Source organism: Choloepus didactylus, chromosome X (assembly GCF_015220235.1).
Source record: "Choloepus didactylus isolate mChoDid1 chromosome X, mChoDid1.pri, whole genome shotgun sequence".
Classification (NCBI taxonomy): Eukaryota; Metazoa; Chordata; class Mammalia; order Pilosa; family Megalonychidae; genus Choloepus; species Choloepus didactylus.
The window spans coordinates 160,999,710-161,027,287 of NC_051334.1; the positions used below are offsets into that span (position 1 = coordinate 160,999,710).

The window sequence follows — 27,578 nt, forward strand, 5'->3', positions numbered from 1 at the left end:
CTAATTAAGATGTGATCCAGTCCATTCAAGGTGGGTCTTAATCCCCCAGCTGGAGTCCTTTATGAGAGGATAAAAGACAGATGAAATTCAGAGAGCTCAGCGAATCTAAGAGAGGAAAAGCCCCTGGGGGAGCCCAGAGACAAAGACATTTGGAGACAGCCACTGAAACTAAAACCAGGAGAGAAGGACCAGCAGTTGAAACCATGTGCCTTTCCATGTGACAGAGGAACTCCAGATGCCAGTAGCCTTTTCTCAGAGAAGGTATCTTCATCTTGATGTCTTAATTTGAATATTTTCATGGTCTTAGAACTGTAAATTTGTAACCTAACAAAATCCCATTGAAGAAGCCAACCCATTTCTGGTATACTGCATTCTGCGGCTTTAGCAAACCGAAATAAATCACAAATCCAGAAGACAAGAAATTATAGGGGAAAACTTTCTGTGTTGAATACATGAGACCTAACAAATATATGACAAAAATATGTGAACATAGACAAGAGGATTGAAGGTATAACCACTTTTTGCAAGTCCTTTTCTGCTTGAAGTGGGATTACCTGCAACTTTGCTGTACTTCTTTGTAAATGGTTGTAACTAGACAGTTTGTTAAGAAGCCTGTCTAATTTTGAGAGCCTACTCATGAGCAAGTAATCAGTATTTCAAAGCATATTTAATGAAGTTTGGAAAGATAAAGAAGTGCAGAAAACATATTTGTACACTGGAGCTAGAAAGGAATTTGAATTTTCTTTTTTGAAAGTTTTTATTTAAGTGTATTAGTAAGAGATGAGAATGACATTTTAAAAATCTTTATTTATACTTCTTGGTGTTGAACTACTATTTATTTTCATCTTTATAATTTCTCAAAATTTGAACAGTTTGCTAGCTGCAGGTATTGCTTTTGTGAATCTCTTGGATAATAATCTTTTGAATATGGAGTTAAATATAAAAGAATTTCAAGTTCTCAAAATACATATATGTATTTAGGAACACGGAAATTGTATAAGATAGTGATGAAGATTTTGTTTAAAACCCACCTTCAATTATGTTTAAAGGGAAACAAACACACAAATTACTATATATCCATCTATATGTGTACTAGTCAGGGTTCTCCAGAGAAACAGAACTGATGGGATATATACATATATATTAAATATGTAAACATTATGAGATTTATTATAGGAATTGGTTCATGCCACCATGGGGATTCTGTAAGGCAGGCCGTAAGTTGGGAACTCTGATGAAAATTTCCATGAATTCTCCAGGAGAAGCTGGCCAGCTGAAATAGAGATAGAAATTCTTCTTTCTAATAGTGATATCAGCAGTTTTCCCTTTAAGGCCTTCAACTGAGTGAATAAGACTTCTTTCATTGCTGAAGGCAATCTCCTTTGTTGACTGTAGATGTAATCAGCCATAGATGCAAGTAAGTTCCTGAAGATTTAAATCCATGAAATAGTCTCACATATCAATCAGGCCAGAGCTTGCTTGACCAAACAACTAGACACCATAACCCCTAGCCAAGTTGATACATAAACTTAACCATCACACCATGTTTACAAAAAGCATATTTTGTAATTAACCATAGTCATGGTGATTACTACAGTAACAATGCAATTAAACTTGAACCTCTGTGTCCATATATATGTGTGTATATGTATATACGTGTATATATATGCACGTTTGTGTGTGTGTGTGTGTGTGTGTGTGTGTGTATATATATATATATATATATATATATAGAAAGAGAGAGAGAGTAGTGAAAGATTATAGATGAATATAAAACATGTGAATGCATCCACCTCGAAGATCTGTTAGAATACATACCTGGGTCACAAAGATAGGAAGACAGAGACACAAACTTCATTTACTCATTAATGTGTCATTATACATCTTAAAGATAAAATGTTAGGATTAAATTTTAGATTAAAGTATAGGCTACAATTTTGAGAAAAGTTAAAAAAAAAAACCCCATACATTATCTGAGGCTTATGTGTATAGTTGTGAGTCAATATTTGTTTCAGAATATATATAAATATATATATATATACACACACAAAATAAAGCATATAAATATAATAAAGCATAATAAAGTTTAGACAATATAGGTCTTGAAATCATGATACCTGAGGGATGGTGGCCTAGGCGTTTAATTTCTGGTTGTTAAATAAGGGTCTGTAAGAACTGAAATTTTTTTCATTGAGATCCTAATATTTATTAGTAAATGTGGAAATCAAAAAACTCCTTGTGAATGTTTCATTTACTAAAAATCAGGTTTTGCAAATTTTTCATGATAATGGCAAATTGCCCAGGGAATACCAGTGAATATATGATCCAAACCGCAGCATATAAATCCTATTTCAGTGTACGCTTACTGTTGAGTATGAATTTAAATATAGAAGTCGGTATGTGAATATTGAAATGAATGTATGAGTACACTGAAACTGAGTTTGTATAGATATATTTGAAAAATAATCCAAGCGTTTATTAGCTTAAGGAAAATTAACAGGTTTTATGACGGTGCTTAACTATTGATAAGCACATCGTTATTTTCTGAGTTCTTTGCAAACACTATGTCTTAGTTACTAATGAGAAAATATTACAAGACTGACCCTTGAGAGGAAAACAGTGACACACACATACACAGTAAAGTGATAGGAAGCAGTCAAAGGACATTTAACGACATTGGAAAATGCTTATTTCCAAGGTCAAATGATGAAACCATGAAACAAAATCATGTGTCCCATCTAATTGGAATTTATACATATTTGAGCATATGCATTACTCCAAGTGGGACATTGTATGGCAAGCAAACTTGAAGCTATCTGGATCCTCTTCTCAGGATTCCAGCACAATGGCTGCTTCCTATTCAACACAGAAGGCCTAGTGCCTAGGTGAGAAAATGGACATCTGAGAAATGGACCAGATGTCCTAGTGTCCAACTTTGCTCTTCTCCAGGCCCTTAGGTGCAATCATTTTCCATTCCCTCTTAAGCCTGGACCCCTGAGGCTTGCCCCTTCAGCTTGTACAGGCTTGTTCCTTCACCACAAGACAATTTTAAATCTTGAAAAACTAGGCGTGAAGAAAAGGAGAGCTATGGATAGAGACCAGGTTGGGTAGAAATGTCTTGAAAAGAAAAGATGCCTAAAGAGTGTGGGGCTTAAGACCTCAGTTTGATTTCAAACGCAAACCGAAAAGCAAAAGCACAACATTGTGGACAGTTTGGTTGAAACGGGGAAAGATACAAAACTGCCATATTTCCTGGCAACTTGTGGCATTTTTCTTTTTCAGACAGGAAGGGCGGGAGAAGAGTGCAAAGGGGGCGGGATCAGTTAGAATTTCTGGAGCAACACTGCCATCATGAGGAAATAGTTGGAAAACAGCCCCAAGTCTTCTCTTAGTTGGTAAAGATCCATTAAGTAAAGAGGCTGAACTTATCTGGGCACCAAGCCAGAGCTCAGTACTTCTTCCTGAAGTCTACCAGGAACTTGGTATTGAGCTGGGGTATGGGTGTAGAAGCCGGCCAGTGAGAGGGCAGGACTGAGCCAGCAGCTGCCAGGAAGCTGGGAACAGGAAGTCTTGGGGTGGGGCCTTGGTATGATCCCAGTGTGGGCGGGACTAGGGGAATCCACTAATAATGTGCAGACCCTGTGGCTTTTGTTTCTTTCTCCCTGCCCCTCCAAGCGTGAGGCAGAGTGGCACGTGGTGTCCCCATGCCCTGGGGCTTGTACTCCTTTCAGTAGCCGAGTCAAAGCGGGGAGGACAGGCCAATTCCAGATGGCATGCAGCAGGAGCCTGTGTGTTTGCTGGAGGTCTCAGGTGCACCCAAATGTCTGGGGGCCGATTGCCTGGAGCTGGGAGGGCCTGAAGAGAAGTGGAACCATTCAGCCAAATCAAGAAAGGTTAGAACTTCTTCTAGGGGAGCAGATGCACACAAACAGATGGGGACCAAAAACAGTGAAGAGGATTGAAGAAGAACCCACATTTTAAAAGTCCTTGTCTGCAGGAGGTGGCATTACCTTTGGCCTGGCTTTACTTCTTCATACATGGCTGTTGTAGCAGGTACATTATAAAGAAGTGTGCTTGTTTCTAGAAATGCAAAAACAGGTGGCAAAATTTTAAAACATGTCAATATTCCAAGAGTTATTTAATGATGTTTGAAAAGCATTCAAGCTATAACTGAGAACTTGTTTGAACGCTTGAGGTACAAGGGAATTTGATCATTATTTTTTTAAAAGTACATATTAAATGTGCAAAGTGAAGAAATGAGCATAAAGGCAAAGATATTTTTTAAGTACCTGTTTTTTCTCCCTGTGACTGAGGTACCATTTATTTTCTAGTTTATAATTTCTCAAAATTTGAACTTTGCCAGCATCTGATATAGGCATTTTATATCCTATTTATTATTAAGTTCATACATAAAAAAATTTATGTGAGAACCTCATATTTTGAATTAATAAGCCAATCAAGAAGTTCTTTGGAAATGTTTTATTTTCTAAAATCCGGGTCGTGCAAATTTTTTCATGATAGTTTCAAATTGCCCAGGAATCAGAAGTGAAAATTTAGGATTTAAAACCAGATGTATATATCAATCCAATTTAAATGGAAATTTATTGTGTATGAATGTCAACTGTGTGTGTGTGTGTGTGTGTGTGTGTGTGTGTGTGTGTGCGTGCGCGCGCGCGCGCGCGTGTGTTGGAAGGAGTGGAAGTCAATATGCAAAGGGTTTTGGGTGCTTAATAGGTTTTATGCTTTTACTCTTGATCAGCACATGGTTATTTTCTGAATCCTTTGCACATTCCATGTCTTTATTTAGTAATGAAAACATACTGTAGGACATAATCAGTGATTTACACACATAGAAGGCGTTGAAGGTCATTTAGAAAAATGCTTGTGTTCCAAAGTTAAATGGTGAAACCATGAGACAATTATGTCCCCTCTGTCTGGAATTTATATATACACACACACACATATATATATATGTATATATATTTATTTAAAAATATATATATATTTAGTATAAATGTTACACCAAGTGAGGAAGGCATTATGCAGTAAGAGTCTCGTGAGCTATCTAGATCCTTATCTTGGGGTTCTGTTTAGGCTGCTTCCCACTCAACATACAAACCTGGTGCCTAGGCCAGTAAATGGAGGACTCCCGGGGAACCTGGGAAGTGAGCCAGGTTAAGGACCATGCATCCCTGAAGCTGGATTTGCTGTTCTCCAGAGATAGTTTCCATCATTTTCTTCACTTTCTCAGCCCCAGATCCCTAAGAATGGCCATTTGAAGCAGACAACTTGATAACTCAATGCTGGTGATCCAGGCTAAGTAAAGAACTGAAGACATGTGACGCCTTGGAGAAGTGGAAATGGAATTCTTGAAAGAGAATTTAGTTGATGAGGGTAGGTAGATTAGGCCTCGGTTTGATTTCAGATGAAAACCGGGAGCAAAAGTACCACTGTGGGAGATTTCCCCCAAACAAGGCAAGTTGCAAGTCAGCCTCTTTTTCCTGGCTCATTCTGTCTCTTGGTGTTTTTTTCAGACGTGAAGGATGGAAGTAGTAGAGGGCCCAGGGATAGGGCTAATTGGGTTTCTAGAGCAATACACGCCATCAAGAGGAAGTAGTTTGACAAAACCCAGAGCTGATAGTGTGAATTCCCATGGGGCCCAGCCATTGAGAAAGGAAGCTGAGTGGGCCCTGACCCCAAGCTGGTCCTCCTTCACTTCAACCTCAGGCCTTCCAGGAACTCTGGCTAAAGGTGGGAACCTGGTGAAGAAGCTGAGGAGTGAGAGGGCAGAACTGAACAGGCACACACCCAGGAGACCAACCACAGGAGGTCCTGTTGCGGGGTTTCAGTGTCTGCTCAGTGAGGGCCAGGCTAGAGGAAACTACTCTGGGCATTTGTCTCCTGTACTAGCCCTTTGGATAATAAGGCAGTAGAGTTGACACAAGGTATTCTTGCATTTTGGAGCTTAGGCTTCCAGTGGCAGCTGTATTAGAGTGTGGGTGGGAAAAAAAATCTCAATTTCAGGTGACATGTGACAGAAGCCAGTGCCCTTTTTTTGTGGATCTCAGGGACACCCAAAGATCTGGTGTCCCATTGCCTGGAACAAGTATGTGCCATGCTGTCAAGTCAGTAAACTCCAGAACATCAGTAGGAGTACAAATGTGCACGATCACAAGGGGACCAAGAATAGAGAAGAAGACCTGGAGAAATTCTCTGACTCCTTAAGTGACCTGATGTAGTGGCTTTGCAACTGTTTTCTAGGGCCCAGTGTGAAGGCCTACCTTCTTAGGGGGACCTCCTTTCATCTCAGCGCTCTTAAGAGACAGAAAGCGGTTTGTTGGCAGTTTGCATTCCCCAAAGGAAGATGAAACAGTTGAGGCTTGGAACTATGACTGTTCACATACACTAGCAAGTATTATTCTCTGTGCCTGCTTCTTAGCCTTTTACTGATGAAGATTCCTTGAGCACCTAAGAATACATCCTCATTTGGGGAGTTGAGCACCTAGGGTCTCAAAAACACTTGCTCTCAGCATAGCAAAAATGCTCTCAGCATAGCAAAAGATATCTAAGTTTCTTAGGAATTGATGTATCCCTCTTCTGTATTAGTGATGGTTTAGTACCTGACTTCTTGCAGAAGAGGAAGGGATTTTTTTTCTGGTGCACTGCTGTATTGTCTGATCACCTCCTGTACTCTGTTGTCCCAATGGGAAGCTACAGCTACCAGCAAGCTTCTAGCAACTATTATAATTACATGTGTCCCTTGGTGAAATTAGCTCTCTTGATTTCCATGCCTGGGCGTAGCTGTCCTTGAGACTCTTTTTGATTGAGGGCAGCAATAATCTATGGACATGGGCATCATTGGCTCCCAGGAGTGTCTGCAGACTTTTGAGAAAGCATGCCTCAATGCTTCCAAGTACCCTGTGAAGGTAGAAGGTGACTTCCGACTCTGTGGCCTACTTCAGCTGAAGCAGATCCAGAGAGAAACCCTGCATGCAGTGGGTTAAGCTTCCTGCTTTGGAGTGATAGTTTAACTTGACCCATACGCTGGACTGGGGAAACCAGATGTGTGAACACAGTGTCCCATATCTGAAGTTAGAATTGTGAATGACACAAGAGTAGCCCTGGTCTTGGAATTCCTCAGGCTCAAGAATTTTTGGTTTATACATTTTGACTTACATCAAGAGATTGCATCTGTCAAGGGAGTAGAAGAAATCCTAAATCAGCAGTACCTTGCACAGTCCCAGGAATTCAAGCATGACACTGTGAGCAGTACTGGGTGATTATAACTATTGCCAACTCTACCTACCATTCAACCACTGACACTCATCTCAGGTAAAATCTGTTTCCAAAATAAAAAGTTAAAAGGAAAACAACCCAGCAGGAAGGTGGCAAAGAAAGGAAGGAATGGGTACTTCCCTGACAGTAAAAGCTCATGTAACATGAAAGTCTATTAGCAGAGATTCTCAAATTAACCAGTACTCAAGTAAATTGCAATTCAAATTCTTCCATACTACCCCTCACCCTTCATCCTAACTCTGAGAGAGTCACTGAAAATGAAGCCATTGATATCACCTAGTTTGCGTGATGATTTTTAGAACTGGACATTTTCCTACCAGGTGAGAAGCAATGTCAATTGGTTCACCAATTTGGAGTTCAGTTTTTCACCATCAGTTATCTTTCACATGGACATATTATTTTTCCAGGCACTCTGTCTTTTGAAAGTGATTCCACATCCATAATCCCAAAGGAAGGTAGAGAGATGGGGCCACGGAGGATCACTGAGGTGTCCTTTGCAAAGGTGGACAGTGGGGAGGAGCAAAGATTCCATTATTTGGGTTCAGCTACAGTAGGTTCAGCTACAGTAGGTAGTCTTTAGAAAGACTGAAATTCATTCATTGTGCATTTATCCAGTGAAATGACCACACCTTTGATTTAAGGGAGAAAAAACAAACTATTTGACCCTTGGAATCAAGCCAGCCTAGGTGGCTCTTATGAGTTGAGTTGTGTCCCCCCAAAAGATATGTTCAAGTCCTAACTCCTTGTCCTGCTGGTCCTGTGAATGTGACCTTATTTGGAAATAGGATCTTTGTAGATGTTATTAGTTAAGGAGGCCAAAATAGATTAGGGTGGGTCCTAATCCAGTATGACTGGTATCCTTATAAGAAGAGGAAATTGGACACAGGTCGAGAGACAGAGTAAAGAACGCCATGTGATTGATGTCTGAGTCACAGAATGCCATGGCCTGCCCACAGACCATCACCAGAAGCCAGTAGAGAGGCATGGAACGGTTTCTCCCCTACAGGTGTATGGGGAAGCATGGCCCTGCCGACATCTTGATTTCAGACTTCTGTCTTCCACAACTGAATTTCTGTTGTTTTAAGTCATCCAGTTATGGTACTTTTTATGGCAGTCCTAGGATACTAAGAGTGGCTCATACAAGGGAAATGAAATGGAAAAATAAAGTCTGTCTTTCTCTATTACATGCATGACTGCCTTAAGTGGAACATATAAACACATATGGATCCAAAAATGAACGGAAACAAAGGAAGTATTTGGAAAACTTCTAATCAAGCAACTAACAGTGTCTAACTTTACAGAGTGATGTTTCCAATTGCATGTCTTCAGGTTTTAACTTTACACCTGTGTGAAGTCTTGAAATGTTGAAAACAACCAAGGCTTACATCTGAAATTCAAAAAAATCAAGAAACCAATATTCCAATATATAATTAAGAGAATAGTATGTTACAAGATTTACCTTTCTCTGAAAAGTGTGCATGCCTCTACGTCCATGCAGAAATGTTTAAAGTCCTCGCTGTTAATTGTTATGAGAACAGAATGCTGTTTAGAAATATTATTTAACAGAAAATCCAGTTTTCTGAGGCATGCTTAATAACATATGAAGATGCCTATGTGGTATAAGACCTGAAAAAACTATCGGAATGAAACAACTCAAACCGAATGATATTCCACATGTGTCATGTAAGTCAAAATTCATACCAACAAACCTTAGCCCATGCATATGCAGATGCACACAATTATATTATAAATATAAAATAAAAGCAGAATGCAATAGATCAAATATCAACGGATTATCTACTGTCCTGTGGCTTAAGAGTATTGTTTATTTACTGCTTTGTATTTGCTCAATTTACTGATTCCTTTCTAGATGTGTATGTTATTCTTATGATTTGATCAATAATAAAGGAATGGTGTGAGATTTAATGAAAAAACTATGTTCTTTTCCATGAATAGTTAATGCTTTTGGAAAGTGCCTATCATCCAATATTTGATCAAGAATTCATGGCACCAAACTCCATGTACAGTGCGATCAGTATGGATTGGAAGATAAGAAATGGAGATGTTTATTATGTGTGTATGTCTGTATATGTATTTAGCATTGTGCTAAGGAATATCATATATATATTGATGAGATGAAAACTAAACCTATTTAGTTAAATCATGTCAGCTCTCCTGAACAGTTGTATTTCTCTTTTATAATATTTAAATGATTGTATCCCTCAAGCTGCTAATAGTGGTTCCCTCAGGAAAGAGGGATTTGGTATAGTGTTTCCATTTGTCTTTGACAGATTTCTGTATTCTAAGAGATTCTTCAGGAAGCTGATAATATATTTGTAATTTGAGAAGCAATCCAGAACCAATACCGTTAGAAGAAATTGTTTGGTTAAAATTAATTTGTTTATCACTTGAGACCTAATTTATTTATATCTCTAAATGAGCACATAGAACAGGAGGATTGAAGACACCTACATTTTAAAATTCCTTGTCTGTTTGAGAGGGCAATGCTTGTGGCCACACTGCACTTCTTTATACATGAATAAGGTATCAGATTATTTTGTAAACAGATATGCTTAATTCTAAGAAAAGCAAAAGAATGAGAGACATTAAAAATATTAAATATTCCAAGGCATATTTAATGATGTTTGAAAGAATTCAAACTGTTATAAGTGAAGATAACATGTTTGAACACTTGAAGTACAAAGGAATTGGAATTTTAAGTTAAAAAATATATGTGCATAGGGAAGACACAAGAAGGCATGACAGAGGGCGGGGCAAGATGGCAGACTGGTGAGCTGTATGTTTTAGTTACTCCTCCAGGAAAGTAGGTAAAAAGCCAGGAACTGCGTGGACTGGACACCACAGAGCAATCTGTCTTTGGGCATACTTCATACAACACTCATGAAAACGTGGAACTGCTGAGATCAGCGAAATCTGTAAGTTTTTGCGGCCAGGGGACCCGCGCCCCTCCCTGCCAGGCTCAGTCCCGGGGGAGGAGGGGCTGTCAGCTCCGGGAAGGAGAAGGGAGAATTGCAGTGGCTGCTCTTATCGGAAACTCATTCTACTGATTCAAACTCCAACCATAGATAGACTGAGACCAGACACCAGAGACTCTGAGAGCAGCCAGCCCAGCAGAGAGGAGACAGGCATAGAAAAAAAACAACACGAAAAACTCCAAAATAAAAGCAGAGGATTTTTGGAGTTCTGGTGAACACAGAAAGGGGAAGGGCGGAGATCAGGCCTTGAGGCGCATATGCAAATCCCGAAGCAAAGCTGATCTCTCTGCCCTGTGGACCTTTCCTTAATGGCCCTGGTTGCTTTGTCTATTAGCATTTCAATAACCCATTAGATCTCTGAGGAGGGCCGTTTTTTTTTTTTTTTTTTTTTAAATCCTTTTTGCTTTTTCTAAAACAATTACTCTAAGAAGCTCAATACAGAAAGCTTCAAAGAATTGAAATTTGGGCACGTCAAGTCAAGAGCAGAACTAAGAGAGCTCTGAGACAAAAGGCAATATTCCAGTGGCTGAGAAAATTCACTAAACAACACAACTTCCCAAGAAAAGGGGGGTGTCCGCTCACAGCCACCATCCTGGTGGACAGGAAACACTCCTGCCCATCGCCAGCCCCATAGCCCAGAGCTGCCCCAGACAACCCAGTGTGACGGAAGTGCTTCAAATAACAGGCACACACCACAAAACTGGGCGTGGACATTAGCCTTCCCTGCAACCTCAGCTGAATGTCCCAGAGCTGGGAAGGGGGAGCAGTGTGAATTAACAGAGCCCCATTCAGCCATCATTTGAGCAGACTGGGAGCCTCCCAACACAGCCCAGCAGCCCAGAACTGCCCTGGGGGGACGGCACTCACCTGTGACATAGCACAGTCATCCCTCAACAGAGGACCCGGGGTGCACAGCCTGGAAGAGGGGCCCACTTGCAAGTCTCAGGAGCCATACGCCAATACCAAAGACTTGTGGGTCAGTGGCAGAGACAAACTGTGGCAGGACTGAACTGAAGGATTAGACTATTGCAGCAGCTTTAAAACTCTAGGATCATCAGGGAGATTTGATTGTTAGGGCCACCCCCCCTCCCCGACTGCCCAGAAACACGCCCCACATACAGGGCAGGCAACACCAACTACACAGGCAAGCTTGGTACACCAATTGGGCCCCACAAGACTCACTCCCCCACTCACCAAAAAGGCTAAGCAGGGGAGATCTGGCTTGTGGAGAACAGGTGGCTCGTGGACGCCACCTGCTGGTTAGTTAGAGAAAGTGTACTCCACGAAGCTGTAGATCTGATAAATTAGAGATAAGGACTTCAACTGGTCTACAAACCCTAAAAGAACCCTATCAAGTTCAGCAAATGCCACGAGGCCAAAAACAACAGAAAATTATAAAGCATATGAAAAAACCAGACGATATGGATAACCCAAGCCCAAGCACCCAAATCAAAAGACCAGAAGAGACACACCACCTAGAGCAGCTACTCAAAGAACTAAAGATGAACAATGAGACCCTAGTACGGGATATGAAGGAAATCAAGAAGACCCTAGAAGAGCATAAAGAAGACATTGCAAGACTAAATAAAAAAATGGATGATCTTATGGAAATTAAAGAAACTGTTGACCAAATTAAAAAGATTCTGGACACTCATAGTACAAGACTAGAGGAAGTTGAACAACGAATCAGTGACCTGGAAGATGACAGAATGGAAAATGAAAGCATAAAAGAAAGAATGGGGAAAAAAATTGAAAAACTCGAAATGGACCTCAGGGATATGATAGATAATATGAAACGTCCAAATATAAGACTCATTGGTGTCCCAGAAGGGGAAGAAAAGGGTAAAGGTCTAGGAAGAGTAATCAAAGAAATTGTTGGGGAAAACTTCCCAAATCTAAACAACATAAATACACAAATCATAAATGCTCAGCGAACTCCAAATAGAATAAATCCAAAAAAACCCACTCCGAGACATATACTGATCACACTGTCAAACATAGAAGAGAAGGAGCAAGTTCTGAAAGCAGCAAGAGAAAAGCAATTCACCACATACAAAGGAAACAGCATAAGACTAAGTAGTGACTACTCAGCAGCCACCATGGAGGCAAGAAGGCAGTGGCATGATATATTTAAAATTCTGAGTGAGAGGAATTTCCAGCCAAGAATACTTTATCCAGCAAAGCTCTCCTTCAAATTTGAGGGAGAGCTTAAATTTTTCACAGACAAAGAAATGCTGAGAGAATTTGCTAACAAGAGACCTGCCCTACTGGAGATACTAAAGGGAGCCCTACAGACAGAGAAACAAAGACAGGACAGAGAGACCTGGAGAAAGGTTCAGTACTAAAGAGATTCGGTATGGGTACAATAAAGGATATTAATAGAGAGAGGGAAAAATATGGCAAACATAATCCAAAGGATAAGATGGCCGATTCAAGAAATGCCTTCACGGTTTTAACGTTGAATGTAAATGGATTAAACTCCCCAATTAAAAGATATAGATTCGCAGAATGGATCAAAAAAAATGAACCATCAATATGTTGCATACAAGAGACTCATCTTAGACACAGGGACACAAAGAAACTGAAAGTGAAAGGATGGAAAAAAATATTTCATGCAAGCTACAGCCAAAAGAAAGCAGGTGTAGCAATATTAATCTCAGATAAAATAGACTTCAAATGCAGGGATGTTTTGAGAGACAAAGAAGGCCACTACATACTAATAAAAGGGGCAATTCAGCAAGAAGAAATAACAATCGTAAATGTCTATGCACCCAATCAAGGTGCCACAAAATACATGAGAGAAACACTGGCAAAACTAAAGGAAGCAATTGATGTTTCCACAATAATTGTGGGAGACTTCAACACATCACTCTCTCCTATAGATAGATCAACCAGACAGAAGACCAATAAGGAAATTGAAAACCTAAACAATCTCATAAATGAATTAGATTTAACAGACATATACAGGACATTACATCCCAAATCACCAGGATACACATACTTTTCTAGTGCTCACGGAACTTTCTCCAGAATAGATCATATGCTGGGACATAAAACAAGCCTCAATAAATTTAAAAAGATTGAAATTATTCAAAGCACATTCTCTGACCACAATGGAATACAATTAGAAGTCAATAACCATCAGAGACTTAGAAAATTCACAAATACCTGGAGGTTAAACAACACACTCCTAAACAATCAGTGGGTTAAAGAAGAAATAGCAAGAGAAATTGCTAAATATATAGAGACGAATGAAAATGAGAACACAACATACCAAAACCTATGGGATGCAGCAAAAGCAGTGCTAAGGGGGAAATTTATAGCACTAAACGCATATATTAAAAAGGAAGAAAGAGCCAAAATCAAAGAACTAATGGATCAACTGAAGAAGCTAGAAAATGAACAGCAAACCAATCCTAAACCAAGTACAAGAAAAGAAATAACAAGGATTAAAGCAGAAATAAATGACATAGAGAACAAAAAAACAATAGAAAGGATAAATATCACCAAAAGTTGGTTCTTTGAGAAGATCAACAAGATTGACAAGCCCCTAGCTAGACTGACAAAATCAAAAAGAGAGAAGACCCATATAAACAAAATAATGAATGAAAAAGGTAACATAACTGCAGATCCTGAAGAAATTTAAAAAATTATAAGAGGATATTATGAACAACTGTATGGCAACAAACTGGATAATGTAGAAGAAATGGACAATTTCCTGGAAACATATGAACAACCTAGACTGACCAGAGAAGAAATAGAAGACCTCAACCAACCCATCACAAGCAAAGAGATCCAATCAGTCATCAAAAATCTTCCCACAAATAAATGCCCAGGGCCAGATGGCTTCACAGGGGAATTCTACCAAACTTTCCAGAAAGAACTGACACCAATCTTACTCAAACTCTTTCAAAACATTGAAAAAAATGGAACACTACCTAACTCATTTTATGAAGCTAACATCAATCTAATACCAAAACCAGGCAAAGATGCTACAAAAAAGGAAAACTACCGGCCAATCTCCCTAATGAATATAGATGCAAAAATCCTCAACAAAATACTTGCAAATCGAATCCAAAGACACATTAAAAAAATCATACACCATGACCAAGTGGGGTTCATTCCAGGCATGCAAGGATGGTTCAACATAAGAAAAACAATCAATGTATTACAATACATTAAAAACTCGAAAGGGAAAAATCAGTTGATCATCTCAATAGATGCTGAAAAAGCATTTGACAAAATCCAACATCCCTTTTTGATAAAAACACTTCAAAAGGTAGGAATTGAAGGAAACTTCCTCAACATGATAAAGAGCATATATGAAAAACCCACAGCCAGCATAGTACTCAATGGTGAGAGACTGAAAGCCTTCCCTCTAAGATCAGGAACAAGACAAGGATGCCCGCTGTCACCACTGTTATTCAACATTGTGCTGGAAGTGCTAGCCAGGGCAATCCGGCAAGACAAAGAAATAAAAGGCATCCAAATTGGAAAAGAAGAAGTAAAACTGTCATTGTTTGCAGATGATATGATCTTATATCTAGAAAACCCTGAGAAATCGACGATACACCTACTAGAGCTAATAAATTTAGCAAAGTAGCAGGATACAAGATTAATGCACATAAGTCAGTAATGTTTCTATATGCTAGAAATGAACAACCTGAAGAGACACTCAAGAAAAAGATACCATTTTCAATAGCAACTAAAAAAATCAAGTACCTAGGAATAAACTTAACCAAAGATGTAAAAGACCTATACAAAGAAAACTACATAACTCTACTAAAAGAAATAGAAGGGGACCTTAAAAGATGGAAAAATATTCCATGTTCATGGATAGGAAGGCTAAATGTCATTAAGATGTCAATTCTACCCAAACTCATCTACAGATTCAATGCAATCCCAATCAAAATTCCAACAACCTACTTTGCAGACTTGGAAAAGCTAGTTATCAAATTTATTTGGAAAGGGAAGATGCCTCGAATTGCTAAAGACACTCTAAAAAAGAAAAACGAAGTGGGAGGACTTACACTCCCTGACTTTGAAGCTTATTAGAAAGCCACAGTTGCCAAAACAGCATGGTACTGGCACAAAGATAGACATATAGATCAATGGAATCGAATTGAGAATTCAGAGATAGACCCTCAGATCTATGGCCGACTGATCTTTGATAAGGCCCCCAAAGTCACCGAACTGAGCCATAATGGTCTTTTCAACAAATGGGGCTGGGAGAGTTGGATATCCATATCCAAAAGAATGAAAGAGGACCCCTACCTCACCCCCTACACAAAAATTAACTCAAAATGGACCAAAGATCTCAATATAAAAGAAAGTACCATAAAACTCCTAGAAGATAATGTAGGAAAACATCTTCAAGACCTTGTATTAGGAGGCCACTTCCTAGACTTTACACCCAAAGCACAAGCAACAAAAGAGAAAATAGATAAATGGGAACTCCTCAAGCTTAGAAGTTTCTGCACCTCAAAGGAATTTCTCAAAAAGGTAAAGAGGCAGCCAACTCAATGGGAAAAAATTTTTGGAAACCATGTATCTGACAAAAGACTGATATCTTGCATATACAAAGAAATCCTACAACTCAACGACAATAGTACAGACAGCCCAATTATAAAATGGGCAAAAGATATGAAAAGACAGTTCTCTGAAGAGGAAATACAAATGGCCAAGAAACACATGAAAAAATGTTCAGCTTCACTAGCTATTAGAGAGATGCAAATTAAGACCACAATGAGATACCATCTAACACCGGTTAGAATGGCTGCCATTAAACAAACAGGAAACTACAAATGCTGGAGGGGATGTGGAGAAATTGGAACTCTTATTCATTGTTGGTGGGACTGTATAATGGTTCAGCCACTCTGGAAGTCAGTCTGGCAGTTCCTTAGAAAACTAGATATAGAGCTACCATTAGATTCAGCGATTGCACTTCTCGGTATATACCCGGAAGATCGGAAAGCAGTGACACGAACAGATATCTGCACGCCAATGTTCATAGCAGCATTATTCACAATTGCCAAGAGATGGAAACAACCCAAATGTCCTTCAACAGATGAGTGGATAAATAAAATGTGGTATATACACACGATGGAATACTACGCGGCAGTAAGAAGGAACGATCTGGTGAAACATATGACAACATGGATGAACCTTGAAGACATAATGCTGAGCGAAATAAGCCAGGCACAAAAAGAGAAATATTATATGCTACCACTAATGTGAACTTTGAAAAATGTAAAACAAATGGTTTATAATGTAGAATGTAGGGGAACTAGCAGTAGAGAGCAATTAAGGAAGGGGGAACAGTAATCCAAGAAGAACAGATAAGCTATTTAACGTTCTGGGGATGCCCAGAAATGACTATGGTCTGTTAATTTCTGATGGATGTAGTAGGAACAAGTTCACTGAAATGTTGCTATATTATGTAACTTTCTTGGGGTAAAGTAGGAACATGTTGGAAGTTAAGCAGTTATCTTAGGTTAGTTGTCTTTTTCTTACTCCCTTGCTATGGTCTCTTTGAAATGTTCTTTTATTGTATGTTTGTTTTCTTTTTAACTTTTTTTTTCATACAGTTGATTTAAAAAAGAAGGGAAAGTTAAAAAAAAAAAAAAAAAAAAAAAAAAAAAGACAAACAAGGAAAAAAAAAAAAAAGGATGTAGTGCCCCCTTGAGGAGCCTGTGGAGAATGCAGGGGTATTTGCCTACCCCACCTTCATGGTTGCTAACATGACCACAGACATAGGGGACTGGTGGTTTGATGGGTTGAGCCCTCTACCATAAATTTTACCCTTGGGAAGATGGTTGCTGCCAAGGAGAGGCTAGGCCTCCCTGTATTTGTGCCTAAGAGTCTCCTCCTGAATGCCTCTTTGTTGCTCAGATGTGGCCCTCTCTCTCTGGCTAAGCGAAAGGTGAAATCACTGCCCTCCCCCCTACGTGGGATCAGACACCCAGGGAAGTGAATCTCCCTGGCAACGTGGAATATGACTCCTGGGGAGGAATGTAGACCCGGCATCGTGGGATGGAGAACATCTTCTTGACCAAAAGGGGGATGTGAAAGGAAATGAAATAAGCTTCAGTGGCAGAGAGATTCCAAAACGAGCCGAGAGATCACTCTGGTGGGCACTCTTACGCACACTTTAGACAACCTTTTTTAGGTTCTAAAGAATTGGGGTAGCTGGTGGTGGATACCTGAAACTATTAAACTACAACCCAGAACCCATGAATCTCGAAGACAGTTGTATAAAAATGTAGCTTATGAGGGGTGACAGTGGGATTGGGAATGCCATAAGGACCAAACTCCACTTTGTCTAGTTTATGGATGGATGTGTAGAAAAGTAGGGGAAGCAAACAAACAGACAAAGGTACCCAGTGTTCTTTTTTACTTCAATTGCTCTTTTTCACTCTAATTATTATTCTTGTTATTTTTGTGTGTGTGCTAATGAAGGTGTCAGGGATTGATTTAGGTGATGAAAGTACAACTATGTAATGGTACTGTAAACAATCGAAAGTACAATTTGTTTTGTATGACTGCGTGGTATGTGAATATATCTCAATAAAATGATGATTAAAAAAAAAAAAAAAAAAAAAAGACCCTATCTGAGACTATATATAAGTTTCTCTCACTAAGTTTATTTTTCAGAAATATAAATCCTCCAGAGTGTTCTTATGCCAATTAAGTCCCTGAACCCACAGGCAACAAATTCTGCAAGAGCATCAACCAGATGCATACCCCTTCCCCATAATGTTGACATCCCTTTCCAATATAAACAAATTATATTGGTCGCTACCTGGACATACCTGAACATTGAAAAAATGATTAAACGAGAGGAAGGGGTAGCAGCAGAGAAGACAGGATTTAACAAAAGATTACAAATACTGAATCTGAATATAAATATATTTTTTAGATGCTGCAGTATTAGAATAGCTAGAAGGAAATAACAGAAATGGTGGAACTGTAACCCATAACATCCTTTGAAATTTGCTCTATAGCTGCTCATTAAATTACTTTGAAAGTTATCATCCTTCTTTATATATGTTATATTTACAATAAGGAAATAACTGAAACTGTGAAATTGTAAACTGTAACATTTTGTGAATTTACATATGTAATTACTTGTTAAATCATACTTTGAAATTTATCACTTTCTCTGTATATGTTATATTTTACAATAAACAACTGAAATTGTGGAACTGTAAAAAAAAAAAAAAAAAAAAAGAAGGCATGACAGACACTTTCAAAGTAGTTAATCTAGTTTTGATTGAAGTACCATTTGTTTTTGGCTTTATCATTTCTCAAAATATGTGTAGGTTACCAACAGCAGGTGTTACTTTTATAATCTCTTGGAAAAGAATCCTCTTTCTACAATAAAATGTAAAGGAATTTCAAGGTGGGGAAATATATATTGATATGGGAGCATGCAGTTTAGACAAAACTTTGTGCAGAACTACACCCAGTATGAGTCAAATTACAACTAAGAAAACATATATCTATATGACTTTTTAAAAACACATTTATAATAATGGACAGTATTTTACTGAGAATGCAGCTGAACTTAATATACAAAATCTAAATTTATGTGTGTATACCTATGTCTTGGGGGGTTAGAGAGAGAGCTCAGCGAAAGAATATAGATGCATATGAAGCTTGTGAATGCACTCACTCAAAGGTTTTGTAAGAATGTCTGTCTGGAGCACATAATTTGAGCAATGTAAATTTCAAATTTTATTTATTTAGCTCTAGTTTATTTCCTTACATTAAAAAAATATTTTAAGAGACAATTTCAAGAGAAAATTTTGAGAAAGTTAAAAACAGCCAACTTGTGAGTTATATGCAGAGCCTGATCCAATATGGGTTTAAGAATATTTATATGTTAGCATAGCATATATATTAGACAAAAAAAGGGCACAATATTGAGACCCTTGAGGATGGCATCATAGGTACTTTATGCCTGGTTCTTTTTTTACATACCTTCATAAATTGAGAAATTTTTCTTTGACAATATGATATATTTAATAAAGTTTTTTCCTAATGATTAAAAATGAGGACTTGTAAATTTCTTATAATACTGTCAAACTGCCCAGAAATCAGGCGTGAACATTTCTGATGCAAACCATAATCTATAGACGTATCCAATTTTAATGTAAATTTATTGTTGAGTATGAGTTTAAATATAGAACTCTCTGTGTACTGAGAGGAAAAGAAGGACATCATCCAAAAATTTATCAGTGGTCTTAACAGTACTTTTCTTCTTGAACAGCACAAAGGTATTTCTGGATCCTTTGCAAAAGCCATGTTTTAGGTACTAATGAGAAAATGGTTTTAAGACTGATCTCTAAAAGAAAAACTCAGCACGTGCATGCATGCATACAAACACACACACACAGTCAAGTCGTAGGAAGTAGCTGAAGGCCATTTAATGACAGGGGAAAGTGTTTATGTTCCAATGTTAAATGAAACCATGAAACAAAACTGAGTAACTCCTGATTGGAGCTTATATCCTGCCATATGGTGAAAGCCATCTGGGCACTCCTACATTCTCAGCCAAATGGCTGCTAACAGTTAGGCACATAAGGCCTAGTTCTTTACCCAGAAAATGGAGAATTACTTGAGAGCCTTGTAGATGACCTAGGACAAGGACATGTGGATTGGTACTTAGCAAGCCCTCCTCCAGGCCTTGAGTTTCCAAAATTTTCTTTTTGTTCAGGCCTGGATCTTCGAGACTTGCCCCCAAACCAGACAACTTCATACCTTAGGAAAATACTGGAGATGTAATGCTGAGTGAATAACAGCAGAATTGTGAAGATGAGGTCTAGTGGAAATTGAATATTTGTAAAGAAACCATGCTTGGTGAAGGTGGGCAGTTTAGGTTGCAATTTAATTTCAGATGGAAACCAAAAGAAAAAGTACAGCAGTGTGAGCAGTTTTCCTCAAACTGGGCAAGATTCAAGCCAGCCCTGTTTCCTGGTGTCTTTGTCTCTTAGTTGTATTTTTTTTCAGACTTGGTGGGTGGGAGAAAAGGGCACAGAGGCAGGGCTTACTGGCATATCTACAACACAACTGCCATTGTGAGGAAATAGTTTTAAAACATCCTAAGCCATTGTTGCTTCATTCTCATGAGGACTTTTCCATTTAGAAAGGTCCATCCTTTGGAGCATGGCATCTAATTTTGCATTCTCCTGATTCCCTTTCAAGGTGGAAGTAAGGTGATTTTTCTAAAAAGTATAAACTAAAGAGACAGAGAAAATAAGACAACACCAACAGTATTTTAGAAGCTGGAAGCAAATGGAGAAGTAATAGATGAATAGCAGACAAGAGAAAACTTAGTCCTGATCCAGCAGAAGGCAAATCAAACCAAACCAAAATCGAAAACACACACACACAGACTTAGAAATTGCTTTTGCTTGGTACAGGGGATAGGTACCACTAAAATATGGTAAAATATGGATAGGTAGGCACTAAAACATGAAGGCTTTTAATTTTAATCTCTTTAAGAAGCAATTAGGGGACTTTGGGCTTCTTCCTAGAACGTAGAAAGCTAGAAAAAAATGATGTTTCCATTCTTACAAGAAGAAAAAAGCTGGATAATCTAAAAAATCGTATTTCTTGAACCCATCAGAGAGCTGAGGAAGCAGAGTAAACAACTGGCCTGAAATCTATGTAAAGACAGCTGGCTCTAGGGAGAAATAAACTGAAAACACTGGCTCACATGCAGTAGAAGACAGGAGGAAACAGAAGCACCATAAAAGCAGGTGACAAGAATTCAGCTAAACTTTTAATGACTTGTGAAAGACTAAGTGTGAGAGTAGAGAAGTCTTGGGAGCCATAGACCTTCACTTGGTGCTCATGAGAAAGATTGGAGGCAGGGCAGGAGACCAGAGAAAGCCTCGTTTAGGGCTGGAAACCTGGAGGCTGGGACCAGCCAGTGCTACCGGAAAGGCACAACATCCTGTCTGGATCCATCTTCCCTAAGGACAAGTGTTTTAAACCACTGGGGAAAGACAGCAAACCCTGCCACAGTTGAGGCATAGGTGAAGACCCATTAGAGCTTGGGGAAGGGAAAATAAAATCTCTTTATCCTTGTGGGAGGGTTTGGAAACCCTTCCGACTGGTAGTGGTCTCCTACTGCTGGGGAGACTGAGAATCCCATCCCTGAAATCCAAGCACACAAAGCCTGCTTAAGATGGAGGAAAGAATAGGACAACAGAAAAGCCCCCACTACCTGCAGGCATCAAGTAACAAGAAATAGCAGCATACCACTGGAGGACATGCAAGTGCATGGAAAGAGAGACAGCTTAGGCATACAGAGAAAGCAGAAAGCCTTTCAGAAGCGAGATGGAAACTATAAGGAAGTGCCAAATGAAAATGCTAGAAATGAGGTTATGTTTTCAATGGATTCATTAGTACACTCAAAAAGAGCTGGAGAAGGATCAATAGCAATTATGCACACTAATGAACAAAGAGAAAAAAAGTGTTGGAGGGAAAAGCAGTACAGATCATCCAGAATCTGAGGGATAATGTCAAATGAACTAAGATATTCAATTGGAAATACAAGAGAAGAAGAGAGTATGGGACAGAAAAAATATTTGAAGAGATAATGGCTGAGAATTTTAAAATAATAAAAGAAAAGAAAGACTTCAAACCACAGATCTATAAAGTTCAAAGAACTCCAAGTAGAATAAACACACAGACATACATACACCAAGAGGCATCAAAGCAAAACTCCCGAAAACTAAAGATAAAGAGAAAATCTACAAGGGTGATAAAGACAAAAGCCATTCCATGGAAAGGAACAACTGTAAGATGATTTACAGCAGAGTTCTTGTCAGAAATGATTCAAGCAATGAATCTTTATATTACTGGAAAAAGCAAAACTATCAACCCAGAACTTTATATCATCAAAATTGTCTTTCAAAAATCAAGTAAAAATAAACACTTTCAGACAAAACTAAGAGAATTTGTTACCACCAGATTCACTACAATAAATATTAAAGAAAACTCTTCAGGCAGAGGGAGTGTGATACCAGACAGAAGATTGGACTGACACAAATCAATGGAGTACTATGGAAACGGTTAAAATGAAGATAAATATGAATGACAGTTTTTCTTATTTTCCATTGCTCTAAAATATATTTGTCTTGTGGAAAAATTGTAGCATATGTAAAATTAAAATCTATGATGTTAACAGTATAAAAAATGGGAGGTAAGAATTGAGAGTTTACTGTTGTAAGGTTCTTAGACTACATGAGATGCAGTATACTATTTGAAAGCAGACTGAGATTTAATTACATGTATATATATATATATATTTTTAAAACCCTAGTTCAACCAGCTAACAATTAAAAAAGAAACATTAAAAAAAAAACTTAGTTGTTTCAGTAGAAGTTTAGGGAAGATGAAAAAAGGAACAAATAGAAAACAACCAGGAAAATGATAAATTTAAATCCTTCTATATCAGTGTCATTCAATGTAAATACCTAAACACTTCAATTAAAAGACAGATTTTCAGATCAGATGAACAAAATATGAGCCAACTATATCCTGGCTATGGGAAATCCACTTTAAATATGAAGACATAGCTATGTTAAAAACGAAATGATGGAAAAAATATACCAAGCAAACACTAATAAAAAGAAAGCCATAGTGCCTCTGTTAATCTCACATAAAGTAGACTTTAGACCAAAGATTATTACCAGGGATAAAGAACAACATTACAAAATGATAAAGTGGTCATCTCACCAAGAAGATATAACAATCCTAAGTATTTATTCATGTAAAACGAAAGCTTCAAAATTCAGAAACAAAACCTGATAGAACTGAAAGGAAAAGCAGACAAATCCATAATTACAGTTGGAAATTTCAAATCCGAATATATTCTTCTCTCAGTAATAGAACAACAAGTAGACAGAAGATCAGTAAGGACATAAAAGAAATACTATCAACCAACTAGACCTAACTGATATTTGCAGTACATGCCACCCAACAATAGCAAAATACAATCACCAAAAAGAACATATTCTAAGCCGTAAAACAAAACTCTACAAATTTAAAATAATTGAAATCATATGAAGTACATTCTCTGATCATGATAGTGTTATAATAGAAATCAATAAGAGAGAAATATCTGGAAAATCTCCAAATAATTTGACATTTAACAATTCACTATAAAATAACCCTTGAAACAAAGAGAAAGTCATGGGGAAATTAGAAAATATTTGGAAGTGAAGGAAAATGAAACCAAAACATGAAAATTGGTGAGATGCAATTAAGCAGTGCTTAGAGAGGAATTTATATCATTAAATACTTATGATAGAAAATTAAAGAATCTAGAAAAAAGCAGATTAAGCTCAAAGCAATCAGAAGAAAGAAAATAATGATGAGAGGAAATCAATGCAATTGAAAAGAGAAAAAACAATGGAAAGAATCAAAACAAATGCTGGTTATTTAAAAAGATCAATAATATTATTAAACCTCTAGCCAGGTTGAGAGTAGACACAAATTACAAATAAGAGGAATGCCAGAAGGACCCTCACTACAGATTCTACAGGCATTAACAGGATAATAAAGGAACATTATGAGCAACTTTTTGCCTATGCATTTGACAGTTAAGCTGAAATGGATACATTTCTTGAAAGACACAAACTATCCAAATTCACTGAAGGAAAAATATATAACCCATATTTATCTATTAATGCAAGTCACTTAGTAGTTAAGACTTCCAACATAGAAAATTTCAGGGAAGAGGGCTTTGCTAGTGAATTCTATCAACCATTTAAGGAACAAATAATGATTCTATACAAACTTCCGGAATATAAAAGAGGTGGGAATACCTTTTTCATAACCCATTTTATAAAGCCTCATTACCCTGATAGCAAAACCAGATAAAAATATTACAGACAACAAAACTATAGACCAATATCCTTGATGAACATAAACACAAAAACCTTCAACCAAATATTAGCAAATTGAATACAGCAGTAAATAAAACAGATAGCACATACAACCAAGTAGAGTTTATTCTGGGAATGCAATTATTTGAAATTCATGTATCAGTATAACTCAATATATTAACAGAAAAAAATACCATCTCAATAGATACAGGAAACACATGATAAAAAGTCAGAAAACTATGAATAGAAGGGAACATCCTTGGTTATAGAATAACCTACAGCCTACATCATGGTTAATGGTGAAATACTGAATGGAACTCATATATTACTAGTGGGACTGGAAAATGTAACAGCCTATTTGGAAAAATCTTTGGCACTTTCTTATAAAGTTAAATATGTATTTGCTATACAACACAGCAGTCCCACTCTTACGTATTTATCCAAGTGAAATAAAAACTTATTTACACACAAAACTTATAGATGACTGTTTATAGCAGCTATGTTCATAACTGTTCAGAACTGGAAAGAACCTAATATACCAATAGTGGTATATCCATACAATGAAATATTTTTATAGCAATAAAAGGAGATGAACTACTGATACAACGACATGGAAGGATCTCAAATGTATTATGCTAAGTGAAAGGTGCTGAACTCAAAAGTCTAAATATTTTGTGATTCTGTGCATATGATGTTCTGGAAAAGGCAAAATATAGGGACAGAAAATAGATTAGTGATTATCAGTAGATAAGATTGGAGGAAGGATTTAACTGCAAACATACATGAGGGGATTTGGGGGAGTGATGAACTGTCCTAAATCTTGATTGTAGTCATGCTTACACACTGTATATATTTAACACAGTTAATAGAACTGTTCACCTAGAAGTGGTATATTTCTCTGTATGCAAATTACACCTCAGTAAACCTAACCGCTCCTCTCCCAAATAGAAGAAGGAGAAGGAGGAGGACGAATAGGGAGTGTTATCTATGAGCACAAGGACGAATTGGTCCTGTAACAGATATAATGAATAACTGCATACATTTGTAAATGTGTGAAAACATAGACACACCAAAGTGCTAAGAGAAGTTACATTTGAAGACTGGTTTTAGGTAAGAATTATTTCCATATTTCATACTTAATACTTTTTTGTATTAGGGGGCTTTCCTAAAAGTATTCATAATACTTTTCATTATAGATATATTATCCACAAAGAATGATGAAGCAAAATGCACAGTAGACTACAAAATATATTTGTGACTACATTTGATTTCAAAATATCTCAGTGTTGCCATGGAAAAAAGTATAGAAGAATATGCAACATACTTGCAGCAGTCATTATCCATAAACAAAACAGGATTTTTAAGTAATGTCTTAGTTTCCTAGGGCTATATAACAATATACCACAAACAAGGTGGCTTAAAACAACAGAAATTTATTATTATTCTCAGTTCTGGAACTGGAAGTCCAAAATCAAGGTGTCAGAAGGGCCCTGTTCCCTTTAAAGTCTTTAGAAGCATCTGTTCCAAATCTCTTGAACATGTCTTTTTGGGGGATGCAATTTAACTCATACCAAGTAACATCTGTTTTTATCATCATACATACATAAAGTATATGGATATTTCATAAATAAACATGTTAAATTAATTTTAAATATGGAGCTATTTGATTAATGTCTAAAAAACAAATCCCAAGAGTATAAAAAGCTTTTGGCAAGATATTCATTATATAATACATGAAAAAATAATAATAAAAAATATGTCTTAAAGTGTGTGGGAGCCGAAGTCCCAGGCTTCTCCCTGACACTGTGAAATCCCAAAAGCACACAGCAGCCTGCATGACCTAGGTCAGCTAATGTTTAAGCTAAACTTGCTAAGGAGGGAGGCGTGTGCAGATGGTCAATGTTAGCTAGACACCAGGCTCTCCTCTGTGTAGGATGTCAGCCCATGCCTTGCTCTTCTCTGGAGCCCTTGAGGTGTTATCTGATATCCTGGGGACAGTTAATCTTTCCCCTAAGTCATAAGACCCCCTTTCAGGTATCTATGTCCTTATACTCTTTGGAATGTCTTTGTTTCAGGCCTCTGTAACTGGCCTTGCTATTCCCGCCTAATTGTGGCATACTTTCACACTGAGCTCTGAACTGGCCACCAGCAGAGCAGCTTGACTGCCTTCCCGCTTCACTCCTGTAAATAAGTTCCCATAACAACATTTATGTCGGGTTCAATTCCTGGTGTATTCTTTGGCCTTCCTGTGGAACAAGCTCCTATGAGCCAGAACAAAGAAAAACCTAGTTTATGTTAAAATAATATCAACCTACAGAGCAGATGTTGGAAAAAACTTCAGACAAGACTGCAATTGAAATCTTAATAAGGTCCAACTATATTTCACAAGATTCACTAAAAAACAGAATAATCTTATATCTGTTCTAAAATAGAGTAGAAATTAGCCCCTCTTACAATGGAGGCGATTTAAAAAATGGGAAAATAATGCATGTGCACAATTATGTGAATTAGAAAATAAAGGTATGTTTGGTACCCCATGTAAGACATTGGTGCTCCATGAAGGCTGCATTGTAACCCAATAAGAGCTATATAGGCCTGAAGAAAAGAACCTCTGAAATAACAACCTTCTACCTTACACAAAAGTCCTACTGTCTCCCAGAAAGTGGATGAAGACTCTGGGAGGTCAGGAAGCCAGGTCAAGGACCATGAGGTCTTCAGACTAGATGATCACCTCTAGGCCTGGATCTCCCAGCATTTTTTTCTCCCATTTAGGCCCAGATCTCTGAGACTTACCTCAGAAGAAGATAACTTGAAAACTTGGGGAAATGCTGGAGAACAAAAGTTGAGTGAAGAAAAGCTGAATTGTAAAGCAGAGGTCTGGTGCAAATGTCATGCTTGAAAAGAGAAGACCTCAGAGGAAGGTGAGTATTTTAGGCCTCAGTTTGATTTCAGATGGAAACCAAAAACAAAAGTACAGGAGTGTGTGCAAGTTTCCTCAGACTGAGCAAGATTTGAAACAGCTCTGTTTGGCCTGGTGCCTGTGGGTTTTAGTAGCGTTTTTTTCAGACTGGATGGGCGGGAGAAGAGGATGTGCGGGACAAGGCTGGTTGACTCTTCTGGAGTTCTACTGCCATCCTGAGGAAACTGTTTAACAAAGCCCCAAAGCCATGGGTGTTTCTTCCCGTGAAACCCATAAATTGAGGAAGGTTGGACCTGTGGAGAGACTGAGCAGGCCTTCATTCTCTGAAGCCTTTCTGGAACTCTGGACACAGGTGTTAGAGAAGTTGGCTAGTGAGTGTTCAGCGCTCAGCAAGCATCTGCCAGGAAGTCCAGGCACAGGAAGTAGTGGGGTGGGGCTTCAGTTTCCTCCCAAAGAAGGGACTAG

The 27,578-nt window shown here is 38.0% G+C and overlaps 1 long non-coding RNA gene across 1 annotated transcript; it reads right to left on the minus strand.

Annotated features, from left to right (window-relative positions):
* Positions 1-1,377: 1,377 nt before the first annotated feature.
* LOC119522953 lies at positions 1,378-27,198 on the minus strand. Its single transcript, XR_005214571.1, has 3 exons — positions 26,987-27,198; positions 4,011-4,080; positions 1,378-1,425 (listed from the first exon to the last, which is right to left on the minus strand). It is a non-coding gene; the product is annotated as an uncharacterized LOC119522953 (long non-coding RNA).
* Positions 27,199-27,578: the final 380 nt, after the last annotated feature.